At 46.9% G+C, this 17405-nt stretch overlaps 1 protein-coding gene across 1 annotated transcript in view; it reads right to left on the bottom strand.

Annotated features, from left to right (window-relative positions):
• Window positions 1-16665: 16665 nt before the first annotated feature.
• Window positions 16666-17405, bottom strand: part of SLC35D1 (solute carrier family 35 member D1) — a 37634-nt gene continuing 36894 nt past the window's right edge. The window contains exon 12 of the mRNA XM_075321138.1: window positions 16666-17405. This exon is cut by the window's right edge and continues 1397 nt beyond it. The gene's annotated coding sequence lies outside the window, so the exon portion shown is untranslated.

The raw sequence follows: 17405 nt of genomic DNA, 5'->3' as shown, positions 1-17405 counted from the left end.
CTATTAATTCTGTGCTGGATCTCAATCCGCCAGTGTCAGAGGAGCAACTCTCTTTGGCAGAAAAACATCAGTTTACCTCGCCTAAGAGAGTGAAGAGTGTGTTGTTTAACCACTCCAGTTTTCAGACCGCTGTAACCAAACCCAGGGCCTGCCCTGACAAACGCTTTCCAAAGCGTGGTTCTGATGACTGGTTTCCATTTCCACCTGAGGTGCTCAAGGAGTGGTCTCACTCCCCAAAGGTAGACCCTCCGGTGTCTAGGCTATCAGCCCGGACCGTTGTGTCGGTGGCTGACGGCACCTCACTTAAGGATTCCACTGACTGTCAGAATGACCTTCTGGCCAAATCTGTGTATGAAGCTGCGGGGGCCGCGTTTTCCCCGACTTTTGCAGCAGTGTGGGCTCTCAAAGCCATCTCTGCTTCTCTAGAGGAGATGCATTCCCTCACCAAGGAATCTATGCCTGAGATGGTTACCTTAACTGCTCAGGCTTCAGCTTTTTCATCCTGTGCCATGCCTGCCATGCTAGAGGCTGCTCACCGCACTGCGGTGGCTTCAGCTAATTCTCTAGTTATCCGCAGGATTTTGTGGCTTCGAGAGTGGAAGGCAGATGCTTCTTCCAAGAAGTTTCTTGCTGGGCTCCCTTTTGCTGGTTCACGGCTGTTTGGTGAACAGCTGGATGAAATCATTAAAGAAGCTACTGGCGGGAAGAGTACTTCCATGCCACAAACCAAGACCAGGAAACCCGCCCAGGGTAGGAATCAATCGAGGTTTCGTTCCTTTCGTTCCTCCAACTGGTCATCCTCTAAGCCTTCCGCCTCGTCCGCTAACTCAGCCAAGGATCAGAAATCCAACTGGCGCCCAAAAGCGCGTCCGCAGAAGACCGCAGGAGGTTCTGCCACTAAGGCAGCTTCCTCATGACTCTTGGCCCGCTCCAGCCACGTCCTTAGTCGGTGGCAGGCTCTCCCACTTTGGCGACGCTTGGTTAAAGCAAGTCTCCGATCAGTGGGTGAGAGACATCATATCTCACGGCTACAGGATAGAATTCTCTTCCAGCCCTCCAAACAGATTTTTTCTCTCAACTCCCCCCTGCTCCAAGGCCGCCGCCTTCTCGCAGGCCGTGGCGTCCTTGCAGGCAAACGGAGTGATTGTCCCAGTTCCCGCTCAGGAACGGTTCAGAGGTTTTTACTCAAATCTCTTCCTAGTTCCAAAAAAGGACGGTACCTTCCGGCCCATCCTGGATCTCAAGCTTCTCAACAAGCATGTCCGGGTGCGGCATTTTCGCATGGAGTCTCTGCGATCAGTCATTGCCTCTATGACCCAAGGGGAGTTCCTGGCGTCCATCGACATCAGAGATGCCTATCTACATGTGCCAATCGCAGTGTCACATCAGCGTTGGTTACGTTTTGCGATAGGAGAGGATCATTTCCTATTCGTGGCTCTCCCCTTCGGGTTAGCCACGGCCCCTCGGGTATTCACCAAGGTCATGGCGGCAGTGATTGCGGTCCTGCACCTCCAGGGGTTAGCAGTGCTTCCTTATCTGGACGACCTTCTGGTCAAGGGTACATCCAGCGCAGACTGTCAGCGGAGTGTTTCGCTCACTCTCACCACCCTAGCCCAATTCGGGTGGATTGTCAATCTTCCCAAATCCACTCTGACTCCGACCCAGAGTATCACGTACCTAGGGATGCAGTTCGAGACTTTGCCGGCACTTGTGAAGTTGCCCTTAGACAAACAGCTGTCACTCCGGTTGGCGGTGCGCTCTCTCCTGAGGCCCCCGCCGTTATACCCTCAGGCGTCTGATGCAGGTGCTGGGTCAAATGGTGGCCTCCATGGAGGCGGTTCCCTTTGCCCAGTTCCATCTGCGTCCTCTGCAGCTGGATATTCTCCGCTGTTGGGACAAGCGGCCTTCCTCCTTACAGAGGTTAGTGGCTCTGTCGCCACGGACCAGGAGCTCTCTTCAGTGGTGGCTTCGACCCCTCTCCCTGTCCCAAGGGCGCTCCTTCCTGACTTCGTCCTGGGTGATTCTCACCACGGATGCCAGCCTATCCGGCTGGGGAGCGGTACATCTCCACCACAGAGCACAGGGCACTTGGACTCCGTCCGAGTCAGCCCTTTCAATCAATGTGCTGGAAACCAGAGCTGTGCTTCTAGCTCTCCTAGCCTTTCACCACCTGTTGGCGGGCAGGCACATTCGAGTCCAGTCAGACAACACGATAGCGGTTGCCTACATCAATCACCAAGACGGGACACGCAGCCGCCTGGCAATGATGGAGGTACAACGCATCCTTCAATGGACGGAGGACTCCAAGTCCACCATATCCGCAGTCCACATCCCTGGCATAGAAAACTGGGAGGCAGATTATCTCAGCCGTCAATCCGTGGACGGTGGTGAGTGGTCCCTGCACCCGGCAGTGTTTCAGTCAATCTGCCGCAAGTGGGGCACTCCGGACGTGGACCTAATAGCATCCCGTCACAACAACAAGATTCCGGTTTACGTGGCTCGCTCCCACGATCCTCAGGCCTTCGCCGCGGATGCTCTGGTTCAAGACTGGTCCCAGTTTCGTCTGTCCTATGTGTTTCCCCCTCTAGCTCTCTTGCCCAGAGTCCTGCGCAAGATCAGAATGGAGGGCCGTCGAGTCATCCTCATTGCACCGGACTGGCCCAGACGAGCTTGGTATCCGGACCTGCTCCAACTGTCCGTGGAGATGCCGTGGCATCTTCTGGACCGTCCAGACCTGCTCTCGCAAGCTCCGTTTTTCCGCCCGAATTCTGCGGCACTCAAATTGACGGCGTGGCTCTTGAGTCCTGGATTTTGACGGCTTCTGGTATTCCTCCTGAAGTCATCTCCACTATGACTCGGGCCCGTAAGTCTTCCTCCGTCAAGATCTATCACAGGACTTAGAAAATTTTCCTGTCCTGGTGTCGCTCTTCCGGCCATTCTCCTTGGCCATTCTCGTTGCCGACCCTTCTGTCTTTGTTACAGTCCGGTCTGCAGCTAGGACTGTCCCTCAACTCTCTCAAGGGACAAGTCTCAGCTCTATCAGTGCTGTTCCAGCGGCGTCTCGCCCGGCTGGCTCAGGTCCGCACCTTCATGCAAGGTGCGTCTCACATCATTCCGCCTTATCGGCGGCCCTTGGATCCCTGGGACCTTAACTTGGTCCTCACGGTATTGCAGAAACCCCCTTTCGAGACCCTTAGGGAGGTTTCTTTGTATCGTCTTTCTTAAAAGGTGGCCTTTCTAGTTGTCATAACTTCTCTCAGGAGAGTCTCTGATTTGGCTGCGCTCTCCTCGGAGTCACCTTTTTTGGTTTTTCACCAAGACAAGGTAGTTCTCCGTCCGACCCCGGACTTTCTTCCTAAGGTGGTCTCTACCTTCTACCTTTACCAGGATATTTCCTTGCCTTCCTTCTGTCCGGCCCCTGTTCATCGCTTTGAGAAAGCGCTGGATACTCTAGATCTGGTGCGTGCTCTCCGGATCTATGTGTCTCGCACCGCTGCACTTAGGCGGTGCACCTCTCTTTTTGTGCTAACCACAGGCCGGCGCAAGGGCCTCTCTGCTTCTAAGCCGACCTTGGCCCGTTGGATTAGATCGACCATTTCGGACGCCTACCAGAGTACTCGGGTGCCTCCCCCGCCGGAGATCAAAGCACACTCGACCAGAGCTGTCGGTGCCTCTTGGGCTTTTAGGCACCAGGCTACGGCTCAACAAGTCTGTCAGGCTGCCACTTGGACTAGCCTGTATACCTTTTCGAAGCACTACCAAGTGCATGCTCATGCTTCGGCAGATGCGAGCTTGGGCAGACGCATCCTTCAGGCGGCTGTCGCCCACTTGTGAAGTTAGGCTCCGCCTACTTCTTAGTTTTTTCTTTTTATTCCCACCCAGGGACAGCTTTGGAACGTCCCATGGTCTGGGTCTCCCAAAGGAACGATAAAGAAAAAGAGAATTTTGTTACTTACCGTAAATTCGTTTTCTTATAGTTCCGTATTGGGAGACCCAGCTCCCTCCCTGTTGCCTGTTGGCAATTTTCTTGTTCTGCGTGTTATCACCGGCTGTTGTCGTTGACAGAGTCTCCGGTTGTTCCGGTTCTTACTCAGTTCTACTTGTGGGTGGCTATTCTCCTTCAGCTTTTGCACTAAACTGGCTAGGACTGGCTACCAGGGGGTGTATAAGCTCAGCGGGAGGAGCTACACTTTTAAGTGTAGTACTTTGTGTGTCCTCCGGAGGCAGAAGCTAAACACCCATGGTCTGGGTCTCCCAATACGGAACTATAAGAAAAAGAATTTACGGTAAGTAACAAAATTCTCTTTTTTTTTCTGTTTAGGTGTTAATGATGGCTTTTGTTTAGCTTTTCTGTATGCAAAGCCCATTTCCTTTAGGAGTTTTCTTACAGTTCGGTCACAGACATTGACTCCAGTTTCCTCCCATTTTTTCCTCATTTGTTTTGTTGTGCATTTCCTGTTTTGGAGACATATTGCTCTTTGCCAGTCATTGCACTGGATGCCTATCCGCTACAGAATCTAACATAAACTTATCACTCTCACTCACAAAGCTCTCCACGGTTCCGCACCCCCCTACATCTCCTCCCTCATCTCTGTCTATCACCCCACCCGTGCCCTCCGCTCTGCTAATGACCTAAGACGGACATCCTCAACAATTCAAACCGTCCACTCCCATCTTCAAGATTTCTCACAAGCTGCGCCTATGCTCTGGAACACACTACCAAGAAAAATCCGATTAATTCCTAACATCCACACCTTTAAGCGGGCCCTAAAAACGCATTTCTTTAGACTAGCCTATCACCTCACTGCCCTGATCTAATCTAGTCCAATTCTTCCCTTCATAACAAAAAATGTACTTCCAATACTTGTTCCCTGTACCTGTATAAATTCTGGCCAATGACGGGTTTATGTAGCTGGTTTTAAATACCCTATTAAATCGATGGCTGGACCATATATAACAAGCTTTTCTCCCCCCCCCCATTCACCTTTTCTGCCACCCCTATTTCCTCATAGACCGTAAGCTTACGAGCATGGCCCTCACTCCTCCTGGTATCTTAATTTTGTTTTTTTGTTTTGTCTCAAATTGTCTGTACATGTCCCCTCTGAATTGTAAAGCTCTGCGGAATATGTTGGCGCTATAGAAATAAAACATTATTATTATAGGTTTCCTATCTTGACGCTTTGATGTCTTCCTTGGTCTACCAGTATGTTTGCCTTTAACAACCTTCCCATGTTGTTTGTATTTGGTCCAGATTTTAGACACAGCTGACTGAACAACCAACATTTATTGCAAGATTGTGTGGTGATTTACCCTCTTTTAAGAGTTTGATTCCTTTGTTTCAATTGACATCTCTCGTATTGGAGCCATGATTCATGTCAGTCCACTTGGTGCAACAGGTCTCCAAGGTGTGATCACTCCTTTTTAGATGCAGACTAACGAGCAGATCTTATTTGATGCAAGCGTTAGTTTTGCGAATTAAAATTTACAGGGTGATTCCATAATTTTTACCTCAGAATTGAGTGATTCCATAATTTTTCCCCAGGTTTGGTCTTGAAAAGTAACAGTTACTGGCTGCACATTATGTTTTCATGATTTTTTTTTTTTTTGTAGTGTTTCATAAAGCCAGAAAGTTGACATTTGAAATGACTGTAGTTTTGGGCCGTCTGTGATTTTTTTCTTTTTCTAAACAAAAGTAAACAACTGAATGAACATCCTCAGAGCCAGGGGAGGCCAGAATTTTTGTCAGGGGTTGTGTGTGTGTGTGTGTATATATATATATATATATATATTTATTTATTTATTTATTTATTTTTCTTTTTTTTTTTTTGCTCCAAAAGATAGGCAATATCAAACACACACACCTGCCTGTCTCCTCTTCAGCTTTAGACTCCTGCAATTGAAGGGGACCTGTTCAGTGCAATATATGCCCAGAACCACGAGCAGTTCTGGGTGCATATTGCTAATACCGGCCTAACTGTCCCTGTATCTAGTAACATACATAAACAGATCTTTAGAGAAAGTATTTATAAAGCTCCTTTATTATATGCTAATGAGGCCAGGGACTAGTCGCAAGGGCGTTAGTTCCCCCGACTATTCCGCCCTCTTAGCATGTTTGCATACCCCTCTGGGCATGCCAACATGCTATTCAATGCCCAGGTTCATCGGCATAGACCGTTTCTGGTCAGTGCACATGATCAGAAGTCGTGGCACTTCCGGTCATTCGCACTAGACCTCCCTCAAGCCGGAATGCGTACACACGGCTTCATAGTGCACATGACCGTAAGTGCCGAGACTTCTGATAATGCGCACTGAGCCTAAACCTGGTGTCTGAGGCGGTGACAACGGAAGCAGGTACATGTAATGACGCTGGGCATTGAATAGCATGTTAGCACGCCCCTGTGGGGGATAGAACGCCCTTGCGACTAGTCCCTGGCCTAATTAGCATATCATAAAGGATCTTTAGAAATACTTTTTCTAAAGATCTCTTTATCTATGCTTCTAGATGCTGGTACAGTTAGGCACGGATTAGTAATATGCACCCAGAACTGCTTGTGGTTCTCGGTGCATATTGGACCTGACAGGTTCTCTTTAGGAGACCTTTGGTGACATCATGGTCACATGGCTGTGAAATCATCAAAGGTCCTTAAACAATCTTAACCTCGGATTATAACTGCTGGGGTCCCTGAGATATTGCGCAGTTTAACTCACCACCCCCCCCCCCACCCTAATGCCAGCCCTGCTGTAACTAGGGCTTCTTTTTTGGAGTAGGGCTTGTATTTCAAGCATACGCTAAACATCATGCTAGGGCTCATTTTTGGGGAAACACGATAGCTGAGGGGTTGAGACCTATTCCCCCCCCCCCACACACACACACACACACACCTATCAGCTGTTATCAGTGGATGGAGCAGAACAGCACAGCGCTGTATGCTGTGTACTGGCCGCTGCCTGGTACTGTAGATCTAAGGGTTGCCCACCACTTTTCTATTAGGCTATGTGCGCATGGGGACAGGATATATCCGCAGGACATTCCGCAGGAGCGCCCAGAAAACCGCATCACAACTTTGTGTGTTTTCATGCTGCGGATGTGCTGCGGGCATTCTGCATTGAGGATGCAGTACCATGGCTTCGGCACTGCATCCTCAATGCAGAACAAGTGCTGAGTGATCGGGTGTTCATACTTACCTCAATCACGCAGCACTTCACTTTCCGGCCGTGTCTGCACTGTGCTGGAGAAGGTGGGCAGGCCTGAACTAGCTCCGGCGGTCACATGACCGGAGATCATGCAGGCTCCGCCCACCTCCTCCTTCCTGCTCCTGGTTCTACCACGCTCCTCTGCATCGGAGGAAGTGACTCCGGTGTCTTCTATCAAGGCAGGTAAGTATGGGACCCTGCAGAAAAATCCGCAGGAATAATTCACATGCTGCAGATTTTTCCGCAGGGAAATTCGCATTATTTCTGCTGCGGAAAAAAAACGCAGCCTGGGCACAGCAGTTCCGAAATGCCATAGAAATGGCTGGGGACTCGCTGTACTGCGGATTTTTTAAAAAAATCCGCGGATTTTCCGGGAAAAAATCGCAGCAAATTTCGTGAGTTTTCCGCAGCGTGGGCACATAGCCTTAACGTCCAATCCTTTTGGGTAGGTTATCAATATCGGCTCAGTGGGTAATTCCACCAATTGACAAACAGTGACTCCGGCAGGTGGATGTGATGATCTATCCTATGGGTCATCCGTATCTAGTGACTGGACAACCCCTTTAAAAATCCTATAAACACTCATTTACCTGCCCCCCATCCTGCCTGCTGTCTAGTCCACACATACATTCCCGTTATTATTCAATGCAATCACAATTTTTTTTTAATTTATTTTTTTATTAATATTTAAATAAACGTTTATTTTTAAAACAATATAAAACTTGCTGAATTATTTTTTTAATCACTTACTTACGGCTGCTATTTTTATTTGCTAGTTTCAGAGGATGACACTTACACCCCGCACATATGCAGCCCCCGGCTATAGGCGACTGCATCTCCTATGCTGTGATCATATCCAGTGTGAACTGCGCATATGATGTGATTACATTTAGAGTGAAAATTGTTCTATTGCAAACTGAAAAGCTCACAAGTTCTGCAAAGTTAACATACATACATGTGAAAGTTTATTTTTATTTTTTATGGGGCGTATTCTATAAAGTTGTTGGTTCCAACAAAACATGGCACATTATATTACATTTTTTTCTTTATCCACTCTGACAACCCTCTTTCCATTTGCACTATGAGTACAGAGGCGCTGATCAGCACCGGCTTCTGCTCGGGCGGGCCCGGACTGTAGCTATTGTTAATGCCTGCTTTGACATATGTTTGCTCATCCACAAGACAGACATTCAGTGTGATGATACCGAGAAAGTTTTGCTGTGAAACCATTTTCTAGGACGCAGCCCATGCAATGATCATGTTCCGGCGTTGTACCTACATTTGCATGATGTTTATTGCAGGACTTCTTATAAAATGTTGCATCATTTTACCTTTCCTTTGGAATCAAATGTTACAACCTCTATAGATTGTGTTCACGCCTGTACGTCACCGATCATTCCTTTCACTGCATAATAACATGACATCTGTTTCTATTTGATTTTATAGCATGTTTTTCATCAGCGATTCATCATACAGTGCGAGTCTGGGATGTTTTGCATTTGCATAAAGTCACAAAACCTTTAATGTGAATTATTTTGATGCCTGTATTTTATCAGATTAGTAGGTAGTTATGCCCTTGTGTTGCTTATGTGTGCTGCTTGGTTCTCGTATCTAGTGATGAGCGGGCACTACCATGCTCGGTTGCTCAGTACTCGTAACCAGTGATGAGCGGGCACTACCATGCTCGGATGCTCAGTACTCGTAACTAGTGATGAGTGGGCACTACCATGCTCGGGTGCTCAGTACTCGTAACTAGTGATGAGCGGGCACTACCATGCTCGGGTGCTCTGTACTCGTAACTAGTGATGAGCGGGCACTACCATGCTCGGGTGCTCTGTACTCGTAACTAGTGATGAGCGGGCACTACCATGCTCGGGTGCTCTGTACTCATAACTAGTGATGAGCGGGCACTACCATGCTCGGTTGCTCAGTACTCGTAACTAGTGATGAGTGGGCACTACCATGCTCGGGTGCTCTGTACTCGTAACTAGTGATGAGCGGGCACTACCATGCTCGGTTGCTCAGTACTCGTAACTAGTGATGAGCGGGCACTACCATGCTCGGGTGCTCAGTACTCGTAACTAGTGATGAGCGGGCACTACCATGCTCGGGTGCTCTGTATTCGTATCTAGTGATGAGTGGGCACTACCATGCTCGGTTGCTCAGTACTCGTAACTAGTGATGAGCGGGCACTACCATGCTCGGGTGCTCTGTACTCGTAACTAGTGATGAGCGGGCACTACCATGCTCAGGTGCTCAGTACTCGTAACTAGTGATGAGCGGGCACTACCATGCTCGGGTGCTCAGTGCTCGTAACTAGTGATGAGCGGGCACTACCATGCTCGGTTGCTCAGTACTCGTAACTAGTGATGAGCGGGCACTACCATGCTCGGGTGCTCAGTACTCGTAACTAGTGATGAGTGGGCACTACCATGCTCGGTTGCTCAGTACTCGTAACTAGTGATGAGCGGGCACTACCATGCTCGGTACTTGTAACTAGTGATGAGCGAGAACTAACATACTCGGGTGCTTGGCACTCATGACTTCCATTATACTCTGTACATGAGTTGAGCACCCGAGCATGGTAGTGCTCGCTCATCCCTAGTTATGAGTATCGGGCACCCGAGCATGTTCATCATTACTAGAGTTGAGCGAATATCTAACTATTCGTACTCGCAATACTCATAATGAGTACTGTCTAATACTCGCGCATTCATTCCAAAGAGCGTGTGCAATGCAAGTCAATGGGGAAAAACTCGCAATGTAACGAGTAACCCGAATTCCACACTATTTGCTACTCGCATGAATAGTACGGCATTCGGGTTACTCGTTGCTTTGCAAGTTTTTCCCCATTGACTTGCATTGCACACGCTATTTGGAATGAATACGCGAGTATTAGCACTCGTTTCGATATAGTGAGTATGAATAGTAAGGTACTCGCTCAACTCTACTGAGCACCAAAACATGGTAGTGCTCGCTCATCACTACTGGCTATGTGTTCCTGTACGTAGCCAGTAGTGCACTGCACATATTGATCAGTGCAAACTGAGCACGTCTTGCATACATAGGAGTCATTAATATTGCACCTGTTTCCAAATTTGTGATAATTACCAAAGATGTATCTCTTACCTTTTCAGGGCATTCTAGTTAGGAAGCTTTCCAAGCCGGGTGAAGCGGGCATGTTCTCAGGCTACGGCTGCAAGAGGTGCAACACCGTATCTAATAATTGCCAGTACATCCAGTATAATAACTATATAGGAGGTCAATGAAAGTTATATCTGTAGCCATCTTGTGATGTGACTTTTTTTGTTGGCTAACTTGCATCACCCGTCACGGCCACACACACTCTGGACAGCAGCGTCTCAGCTGCGTAGAGATACATGTAACCGACCCGTTCCTGTGAGGAGAGAGTGAGTCTGTGCCGGGTGATGCAACGCAAGAGACGCGCGAGATACATGCGAGGCACTCGCAAGTGTGACACCGGCCTTAGTCACATGATAGCAAGTGCCATAATGTTCTTGGATCTGCAACCAACGTAACAGCGTATACTGTGTGCACTGGTACGGTGTTTCCATATGATTGCAGCCCCCATGAGCGAAACTAATGACCCTGGGGTGACAGTGTTGCCGCTTCCAATAGTTTGCAGATCACCAGTATTAATGCAGCGCAACATGTCGCTTTTTTACAGTCGTATTATTGACGTTTCACTCCTAATCCAGTCATCCTCCACCAGGAAAGTTTTCACATCATACAGTGCCTTGCGAAAGTATTTGGCCTCTTTGAATTTTTCAACCTTTTCCCACATTTCAGGCTTCAAATATAAAGATAAAAAATTTAAATATTATGGTGAAGAATCAACAACAAGTGGGACACAATTGTGAAGTTGAATGAAATGTATTGCTTATTTTAAACTTTTATAAAAAATAACTGAAAATTGGGGCGTGCAATATTATTCATCCCCTTTAAATTATTCTTTGTCACTCCATCTTTTGCTGCGATTACAGCTGCAGTCGCTTCGGGAATGTGTCTATCAGTTTTGCACATGGAGAGACTGAAATTCTTGCCCATTCTTCCTTTGTAAACAGCTGGAGCTGAGTGAGGTTGGATGGAGGCGTTTGTGAACAGCAGTTTTAAGCTCTTTCCACAGATTCTCGATTGGGTTCAGGTCTGGACTGTGACTTGGCCATTCTAACACCTGGATACGGTTATTTGTGAACCATTCCATTGTAGATTTTGCTTTATGTTTGGGATCATTGTCTTGTTGGAAGACAAATCTTCGTCCCAGGCTCAGGTCTTTTGCAGACTCCAACAGGTTTTCTGGAAGAATCGTCCTGTATTTGGCTCCATCCATCATCCCACCAATTTAACGATCTTCCCTGTCCCTGCTGAAGAAAAGCAGGTCCAAACCATGATGCTGCCACCACCATGTTTGACAGTGGGGATGGTGTGTTCAGGGTGATGAGCTGTGTTGCTATTACACCAAACAGGTCGTTTGGCATTGTGCCCAAAAAGTTTGATTTTGGTTTCATCTGATCAGAGCACCTTCTTCCACATGTTTGGTGTCTCCCAGGTGGCTTGTGGCAAACTTTAAATCACACTTTTTTTTTTATTTTTATAGATATCTTTGAGAAATAAGAATGGCTTTCTTCTTGCCACTCTTCCATAGAGTCCAGATTTGTGCAGTATACGGCTGATTGTTGTCCTATGGACAGACTCTCCCACCTCAGCTGTAGATCTCTGGATTTCATCCAGAGTGATCATGGGCCTCTTGGCTGCATCTCTGATCAGTCTTCTCCTTGTCTGAGATGAAAGTTTGGATGGACGGCCGGGTCTTGGTAGATTTGCAGTGGTATGATACTCCTTCCATTTCAATATGATCGCTTGCACAGTGCTTCTTGGGATGTTTAAAGTTGTGGAAAACATTTTGTAACCAAATCTGGCTTTAAACTTCTCCACAACCGTATCATGGACCTGCCTGTTGTGTTCCTTGGTCTTCATGATGCTCTCTGTGCTTTACACAGAACCCTGAGACTATCACAGAGCAGGTGCATTTATACGGAGACTTGATTACACACAGGGGATTATATTTATCATCATCAGTCATTTAGGACAAGATTGGACCATTCAAAGATCCTCAATGAACTTCTGGAGTGAGTTTGCTGCACTGAAAGTAAAGGGGATGAATAATATTGCACGCCCCAATTTTCAGTTTATTATTTTTTACAAAAGTTGAAAATAAGCAATAAATTTCGTTCCTCTTCAATTGTGTCCCACTTGTAGCTGATTCTTCACCAGAACATTAACATTTTTATCTTTATGTTTGAAGCCTGAAATGTGGGAAAAGGATGAAAAATTTAAGGGGCCGAATACTTTTTCAAGGCACTATATTTGCCACATTTCCCATAAAACCACTGTGCAAGATGAGAAGAAAGGGCTGGGGCAGAGCTCAGGGGAGGGGGAGAGATCAAACTTCCAAGGGTCTTGTTTAAACGACAATGGGGTCAGACACCCGCTCTCGTCCCAGCAGCAGACAATTCATTCTTTTTACACTGTTCGGTTTGTTTTAATGTTTTGGAAACTATATGGAGTCTGTGTTAGATTCTGTTTTCCCCTCTAAGCAAAAGCTTTTCCCGTATGAAGCATGTGGACAGTTTCACTTGTGGTCGGTCCTGCAAATGTAAAACTGGCATTGGAAAGAGAGGGGAAGGGGGGCTTGGACGTATATTAAAGGGAAGGTGTCGCATTTTTTTATTTTTGTATTAAAAAAAGTGATTATGATATCAAGTATTAATACAAAATTAAAATCACTGCTTATTTAGTTTTATTTCATTCTAATTTTACTGGGGGCTGCCATGCTGAATTTGCTGTGTGTAACGACAGTTAAGGTACCGTCACACTTTAGCGACGCAGCAGCGATCCCACCAGCGATCTGACCTGGTCAGGATCGCTGCTGCATCGCTACATGGTCACTGGTGAGCTGTCAAACAGACAGATCTCACCAGTGACCAGCCCCCAGCCAGCAGCGGCGTGCAAGTGACGCTGCGCTTGCACGGAGTCGGCGTCTGGAAGCTGCGGACACTGGTAACTAAGGTAAACATCGGGTATGGTTACCCGATGTTTACCTTAGTTACCAGCGCTTAGCGTGTGCAGGGAGCAGGAGCCGGCACTGGCAACGTGAGAGCTGCGGAGGCTGGTAACGAAGGTAAATATCGGGTAACCACCTTGGTTACCCGATGTTTACCTTGGTTACAGCTTACCGCAGGATGTCAGACGCCGGCTCCTGCTCCCTTCACATTCAGGATTGTTGCTCTCTCGCTGTCACACACAGCGATGTGTGCTTATCAGCGGGAGAGCAACAATAAAAAAACGAACCAGGGCTGTGTGTAACGAGCAGCGATCTCACAGCAGGGGCCAGATCGCTGCTCAGTGTCACACACAGCAAGATCGCTAATGAGGTCACAAAAAACGTGACTCAGCAGCGATCTCAGTAGCAATCTCGCTGTGTGTACAGACAGTAACTCACTGCTTTATGGCAGCCCCTGTGCAATAAGACTCTGATAGTCGGAATCCGACCCAAGGCTTATTACAGGAGAGCTCCCTGCTGTGAAATGGACGCGCCCCCTGGGCTGGCCAGATCACAGCAGAGGGAGGAGATCAGCGCCATCTTTCTGCAGCTCACAGCGGTCATGCTGTGTGCTGAAGTTTGCCCCGTTACCTGTTCGGCCCGTGGGAGTAGTGTACTGGCGCCACTCCCACCCCCCGCCGCCACCAATGCTACTGTCTCCAATGGCACCCCCATGCTCTCCCCCCCATGGCCTGTCACCTATCGGCCTGTGTGAGTAGTGTATGCCTTCCCCTCCCCGGCCACAGCGGATGTGCGTGTGGCAGAGCATTGCGTGCGTGGGTGGGTCAGAGCATTGTGTATGCGTACATGTGGCAGAGCATTTCGGGTGGTCGTGCGTGCAGAGCATTGCACAGTCATGCTGCTCAGTCACAAACAGTGTTCACACAGTATATAGTGTATATACACACAGTATATACAAACACAATACACAGTATATATTATATATACACACACAGGCTCTGCCTCCCTCATGCTGCTCGGTCACACACACAGAATATACACAGTGTTCATACGGTATATAGTATATACACATGCTGGCTCCGCTGCCCTCATGCTGGGTGCTGTCACACACACACACAGTACATACAAGGTGTACACACACACACACACACACACACACACACTGTGTGCGTCCATGTGGCAGAGCATTGCTGGACCGGGGTATGCAGAGCGTTATGTGGGGAGCACTATGCAGCAGTCCTTGGTGACACTTTAGACATTTGCGGTCACCAACAAAATGACTCTGCACTGTGTCCCTACATTTCATTCTCTCTTATCTGTTGGAAACACCCAGGTTAGGAGGGGGAACTGTGAGATCACACACAGGAGAGCAGATTCTGCCCACTTTACTGCAGCTGTAATCCAGGTTTTTTTCTACAGTGGGATTTTTGTAGGAGTTCAGCAGCTGCTCCCCCTAGTGGTTAAGAGTGGGAAAATATCAAACTTTAATTTTTTTTTTATATTTTGCTCAATTAAAAACTATTTAATTAAAACATTAATACTTTACATTTTATCCAGTTATTGAAAAAAAATTTGGGGACACCACACCTTCCCTTTAAGACAGGCCAACAAATGTTCCTCCTCTCCTTTATAGACATTTATGCTGCCAGACTGTCACTAGGAACAAGAGGTTTAGGCAGTTGAAAACAATCTCCTGAAACATTTGCCGTCAGGCGGCCCCCATACTCACAAGATGATTGGACAGATCTGGCACTTGCTAAATTTTCTCCCCTCTCTTATTCCTAAATACTCCTATGTCTAAGTATCAAATAACCGAAATTATAACTTTGGTACGTCAAATAATCACTGTGCCACATTATCCCCCGCCACCACACGCAGGATATAACGGAGGCCAAGGGAGTGAAAGCGGGGCCGAGGCAATTTAGGATCACCCAGAAAAGAGGATCTGTTATTCCAAAACGCTACAATGTCTAAAAGGGGATCATGAAGGGAATAAAAAAAAAAAAAAAATTATAAATCCTATGGCCACTTTACAGGACTGCAGGTGTGAACTGAATACTTCAGAAGTCTCATCAGAAACAGGATTACATATATACACTAAATATTGCAAACACACAATAGGGAGTCACAGCTCACCTCCTCCTCTTGTACAATGAGTTCTCCCAGCTATAGAGCAGTTATAGTACAGGAGGAGGTGAGCTGTGACAAATGGTGGATCCTGTGTTATCTACTGTATATAGGAGGTCATCAGTACAGTAGGAGGTGAGCTGTGACATTGTGTATGGTGGATCCTGTGTTATCTACTGTATATGGAGGGGTTATTCATTATACAGGAGGAGGAGGTGAGCTGTGACCATCAACTATTTGTGACTGGTGGATCCTGTGCAATTTTAAATCAGAGCACGCTCATATTTCCATACAATCCAGTAGGGTCTGTGTTATATATTCAATAAAGAAGAAAGGGTCTAATATTAGGCCATGGAGCTGGGGTGCAAATTGCAAGATTTAAATAGGATATGAAAATTAAATAAATACATTGGTAAAAGGACACAGAAGTGAGGAAAAATAATGAACTACGTTGTTTTACGAAGATATAATTTTCATTAACTGTGCCAATATATAATAAAAGGTCCAAGGGCGGTTATAAGCTAGTGCAAGAAACACTAAGGCCTCTTTCACACATCCGTGCATTAAACACGTGTGTGTGTGTGACAGTCTGTGGGGAAGGTAGGAAAGGCCATCTGTGTGTCAGTGTGTATGTTCTCCATGTGATATCTGGGTAACATGGACTTGTCTACTTACCTGTCTCAGACGCTGCTGTTACTTCCAGGTCTGCAGTTAGTGCAGTGAATATTCATGAGGCATAATGAGCAGGACCCGGAAGCGACAGCAGCGCCAGAGACAGGAAAGTATAAAAATGATTTATATTTTTGTGACCCATGTGTTCTCCGGTACGTGTCACACAGATCACATCAGTGGGTGGTCCATGTCACATCCGTGCGGCCAGCAGAAAACAGACAGGTCACTGTGTGGAACACACAGACGTGAGTAAACCCATTGCGTTTAATGGGTCTATGTGTGAAAACTGATGTCACACGTACCGGAGACAAGGATGTGTGAAGGAGGCTTAAGAAACATCACAGCATGGAGGCGTGTGCTCGTGGGGGGAGGGGATATTTACTTGCATATTATGGCGCCACCTGGTGTTTAGTGTATAGAAATGTGCGCATGCACCTGTTAGTCGCACATGCTCAGTCAGTGTCTGTATACTTTCTACCTGCTGTCAGGGAAGGGGCAAATCCCCCTCTGCAGTACATGGCTACAAAGCTGAAAATTAATAAGTGAGAGCAAAAATGACAAGACACACAAGTTATATAGAAATTCATGTTTAAAATTATTTGATTGTACATATACAAAATGGCAAAATAAAAAAAAAATCAAAAACAGTATTGTACAGAAATAAGGCCTCGTACTCCATGGTCATAAGAACTTGTACAGTCCAGACTGACATATAAACAATGTACAAAGTAACAGACAAACGCTCCACTGGCAGTAACTCACATTTAGTAGACTGCCCCCTGCAGGCTGTACAGGAAACCATTATAAATGGTTTATTTGCCTGCAGATAGAGCAGAACCACGAGGTGTAGTGAAGATGGGCCCAGCTCTCAAACGGCGGTGGCCAATATGACCCCTATATAAACCGGTCACAGAGCGGGAAATACTGCATACGGTACAGTGCGGCCACGCGCAGAGCCACAGCTCCTGCACAAACCTGACCACTAGGCATCCAACAGCTATAGATCAATAGCTCCTTCTAGGAACCAAAACTGCAATGCAATTTTTTGGGTTTAGTTCCCATTTTAAACAGTATATATTACTGTATAGATAAGAGCCCGCAAAGACAGAAAGATTCACCCAGGCAGCTCCTGTCCTGGAGTAAACCAGCAGCTGCACCGACAACCGGGGATGGGAGGGTTAGCAATGGCTGAAAATGAAGGACACTTCACACCCATGGTGCGTGAGATTAATAAATAATGTATGTAGGTATGCATGCATGTATGCGTAAAATATATATATATATAATTTTTTTTTAATTAATTGTACACACACACATACATATACAC

The sequence above is a fragment of the Anomaloglossus baeobatrachus genome, chromosome 8 (genome assembly GCF_048569485.1).
Source record: "Anomaloglossus baeobatrachus isolate aAnoBae1 chromosome 8, aAnoBae1.hap1, whole genome shotgun sequence".
NCBI classification, from domain to species: domain Eukaryota; kingdom Metazoa; phylum Chordata; class Amphibia; order Anura; family Aromobatidae; genus Anomaloglossus; species Anomaloglossus baeobatrachus.
The sequence above is the reverse complement of the archived record's forward strand: the minus strand, read 5'-3'. Positions and strand labels throughout refer to the sequence as shown.